The 4,575-nt window shown below is 40.0% G+C and overlaps 1 non-coding gene across 1 annotated transcript; it reads left to right on the plus strand.

The window, feature by feature from the left end:
• The first annotated feature begins 1,440 nt into the window (after positions 1–1,440).
• Positions 1,441–1,569, plus strand: LOC114118582 (small nucleolar RNA SNORA3/SNORA45 family). Its single transcript, XR_003591824.1, has one exon. It is a non-coding gene; the product is annotated as a small nucleolar RNA SNORA3/SNORA45 family (small nucleolar RNA).
• Positions 1,570–4,575: the final 3,006 nt, after the last annotated feature.

Raw genomic sequence — 4,575 nt, forward strand, 5'->3', positions numbered from 1 at the left:
GACAAAACTTAAAAAAAATCAACAATCCTAGATATAGTTTCAATCCCTGGTCTGAGAGGATTCTGCATGTCATAGAGCAAGTAAGCCCATGTGCCACAAATATTGAGCCTGGGCTGTAGCGCCAGACAGCTGCAATTCCTGAAGCATGGGTGCCTTAGAGCCTGTGCTCTGCAACAAGAGAAAGCACGGCAATGAGAGGACCAAGCACTGCAATGGAGAGTGGCTCCCACTAGCCGTGATTAGAGAAAGCCTGTGGGCAGCAAAGAAGACCCAGCACAACCAAAAACAACAGATCGTTGGTTTATTATTAATAACAAATTAATAATTAATTAATTTAAAATCAACTGATAAAAGTTTATTTGGGGACTCTCAGTTCTATCCTACTGATCTTTATGTCTTATGCTGCTACTGCACTGCCTTGATTAGCTTTTTAGTACATTTCGAATCATGACGTGTAAGTCCTCCAACTTTGTGCTTCAGAGTTGCTCTGACTAAGAAAGCAGCTGTGTTTCTTTCAACTATGTGTTCTATGAGAGAAACATTTAAAGAACATTTATAATATATGAAAAACACACATACACATCTAATGTAATCCTCGTAAAAATCATATAAGGTAATATTATGACTTTATTAATTAAGCGATCATATTTTTATCATCTGTTCTGTATCAGACATTATGGATACAAGACACTGGGGCTGTAGACAGATAGGCAACATGATCTCTGTTCAGGTTTAGGTCACTCTCTCAAATTGGAATGCAGTTCTCTTGACTCCAAGTCCCCAAATAGTTTCACTGCAAAAAGATTAATTCTTTCTGCAGTTCTCAAACATCTTCTATAGTTTCTCTCTGGCCTGAGCTGGATAAGTGGCCACCTGAATGGCATGAGAACCAAGGTAAATCCTGGATCTTATAGCCTTCTCATGTAAGTGGGAGATCATTCAACCATTTGTTCATTTAAAGAATATTCAGGGCCTACTGTGTGCCAAGGATTAGTGATATAATCAAGAAGAGACAATGTCACCGCCTTTGTGAATCTTACTTTCTTGCACAAGAGACATGTAACAAGAAATTTCACAAATAACAAGATAATTACAGCGAATAATTGCAGGTTTCTGTAAAGGAAGGAAAGTCTGCCGAAATTAAGAATCTCAGAGATAACTACCATTGATGGGGGGTTTACAGAAAACCTCACTTTAAAGACCTGAAATTTTGTCAAGGGATGAAGAATAAGAGAGAAATGGCCCTATCAAAAGCATTTCAAGCAAAGAAAGTATAACAGCAGAGTCCCTGAGGCAGGAAAAGAGCTAGGTGTACTGACAGAAAGCCAATGAGATTAGAGTATACTAAGCAAAGAGCACAGTGATACTGAGAGGTAAGCAGGTAGTGCTTACAGGGCATTGGAGGGCACCCAAGAACCGAGTTATCCAGCTATCCAGTTATTCGAGACAAGAGTCACATCCTGACAGCTCTTGTCCTGGTGTGCTAGAGTCCTTGGGGAAAATCTGCTGCTCTCGGTTCACTGGTGAGGGCAATCATTGCCCCCAGGAGTGCCCAGACCAGATACATGCCCTCGCTGCCTCCAAGATGGAGTGGATTGTCTGCATCTTTTTTCATACTCTTGGCCATGGTGCATTATAAACCCTTTTCTCTATTCTTCTAGGGTTACTACAAAGTTTTGGGCAAGGGAAAGCTCCCAAAGCAGCCTGTCATCGTGAAGCCCAAATTCTTCAGCAGAAAAGCTGAGGAGAAGATTGAGGGTGTAGGTGGGGCTTATGGCCTTGTGGCTTGAAGCCGCATGCTTGGAAATTCATTAAATGTTAACAAGTGCTTTCTTAAAAAACAAACAAACAAAATCTGTTAGCCAAAGTACGATTAGGAGCCACTGAAGGATTTTAAACCAAAGGATGTTGTGATCTGATTTATATTTTTAAAAGCTTACTCCTACCATGTGTATAGAATGGATTGGGTATATAAGTAAACAAGGTTAAAATCTTAAAGTTCATGAAGTTCAGCTAGAAGGCTATTGCAGCTGTCAAAATGAAAAAAAGCTTTCTTAGACTAGGATGGTACTGGTGGAGATACATGGAGAGAAGGGAAAATATTCTAGATGTATTTTGGAAATGAAAATAACAGGTTGATGCTCAAGTTTTTGGCTTTAATAACTGTATGGTGGCATCATATGCTGAAATGGGGAAGACTACAAGTAGAGAATATATAGGTTTTAAAAGATCATCCATAATTGCATCTTAGACATGTTGAGTTTGAAACAATTATGAGACATTCAAAAAGCTTGTAGATAAGGATCAGGCCCTTCCTGCAAGGAAAGCAGCTGAGGAAGAAAGCTTACTGTCAAAGGAAGTCTGACTTCCAGGGCCCTGGAGCAGGTGTCAGATGAAGGAGACCATTATCCTGAGACCAAAGAGATAAGAACCAAGAACTATTAGCGCTATTGCAGCTCATCTTAGAAAATATTCATTGGAAGTCCATAGAAATCACCATGAGGCTTGTTGTTGTTGCTAAGTCGTGTCCGATTCTTTGCGACCCCAGGGACTGCAGCACACCAGGCTTCTCTGTCCTCCAATATCTCCCAGAGTTTGCTTGGATTTATGCCCGTTGAATCAGTGATGCTATCCAACCATCTCATCCTCTGCTGCCCCTTTCTCTTTTTGCCTTCAGTCTTCCCAGCATCAGAGTCTTTTCCAATGAGTTGGCTCTTCACATCATATGGACAAAGTTTTGGAACTTCAGCTTCAGCTTCAGCCCTTTCAGTGAATATTCAGGGTTGATTTCCTTTGGGGTTGACTGATTTGATCTCTTTGCAGTCCGAGGGACTCTCAAGAGTTTTCCTCAGAACCACAATTCAAGAGCATCAATTTTTTGGTGCTCAGCCTTTTTTATGGTCCTACTCTCACATCCATACATGACTACTGGAAAAACTGTTGCTTTGACTATAGAGACCTTTGTTGGCAAAGTGATGTCTCTGCTTTTTTAATATGCTGTCTTGGTTGGTCATAGCTTTCCTTCCAAGGAGCAAGTGTCTTTTAATTTCATGACTGCAGTCATTGTCTGCAGTGCTTTTGGAGCCCCCCAAAATAAAACCTGCCACTGCTTTCACTTTTCCCACTTCTATTTGCCATAAAGGGATGGGACCAGATACCGTGACCTTAGTTTTTTGACTGTTGAGTTTTAAGCCAGCTTTTTCATTCTCCTCTTTCACTCTCATCAAGAGGCTCTTTAGTTCCTCTTCACTTTTTGCCACTAGAGTGGTATCATCTGCATATCTGGCAACCTTGATTCCAGCTTGTGATACATCCAGCCCAGCTTCACATGATGTTCTCTGCATATAAGTTAAACAAGTGGGGTGACAATATACAGCCTCTGTCATGCTGCTTTCCAAATTTTGAACCAGTCAGTTGTTCCATATCTGGTTCTAACTGTTGCTTCCTTACTCACATATAGGTTTCTTAGGAGACAGATAAGGTGGTCTGGTACTCTCTTTAAGAGATGGGAGTACCTGAATACCTTACCTGTCTCAGGTAATAGAAAGAGGAATAAACTTGAAAAGAGAAGACATAGTTTAAGGTTTGGTGACTTTGGCAAAGTTCAAACTTCTTTGATCCTTTTGAATGATTATGAAAATTAAGAGGAAAAATTCATGTGAAAGCATCTGGCTGTATAAATGGAGGTTTATATTGTACATTGTGAGCAGGTATTATTATGAGCAATCAATATGAGCTCTGTACCTACAACATTACTTTCTGAAAAAAAACAATAATTTTGGTGATGGTTTAACAGGAGCAAAATAAATGTACTTTACCCTGTACAAGCCAGCTCTAGCATCACCCAAGTGAAGCAGATCAGGACAAAATGACACCAAGGAGACTGATGTGTATGCTGAGTTCCCATGTGGGTAAAGAACTCATCTCAGAATCAGTGGGTCTCAGCAGATCTTGACCTTGATTGCAATGTGACCATGACTAATAGCAACAGCTTGGTTACATTGGCTGTAATCTCTTTACCATTGCATTCCAAACATATCAGAGTGTTGTCTGTATATCTTGTACTATCTGTTAGAGCCTACCTGTCAACATTAGCCCACAGTCTTGGCAAACATGCCAGTGATCGTCTGCCTTTCTTCCCATACAATCTCTAGACTTGCTGTTTCAACAAAATAAGCATTTTTTCGCTCTTTTGCTCTACCCTTGCAGAACAACTCATTTTTGTCAAATACCATATACTTTCACACTTCCAAACTTTTGTCCTTATAAAGGTTCCTTAGGCCTAGAATGTCCTCACTCCTCACCTTCCTACTGATTAACTATTTATGCTTTCAGGGTCAGATAAATGTAAATTGCCATCTCTCCTCAAAATACTCAGTGGAATTCATTGCATCCTCATCTATATTTCCATTTTATGCTATTTATAGTTCAATATACTTATTCAGCAAACATTTACAGAATGTCTGCTGAATATCAGGACCTTTTAAGATGCAAACGACAGAAACATACTCCAAGTAGCTTAATCGAGCTAGTTCACCACATTTCCATCCTCGCCTCTATTTCCATTTTACTCCA

The sequence above is a fragment of the Ovis aries genome, chromosome 15, assembly GCF_016772045.2.
Source record: "Ovis aries strain OAR_USU_Benz2616 breed Rambouillet chromosome 15, ARS-UI_Ramb_v3.0, whole genome shotgun sequence".
In the NCBI taxonomy this organism is placed as follows: domain Eukaryota; kingdom Metazoa; phylum Chordata; class Mammalia; order Artiodactyla; family Bovidae; genus Ovis; species Ovis aries.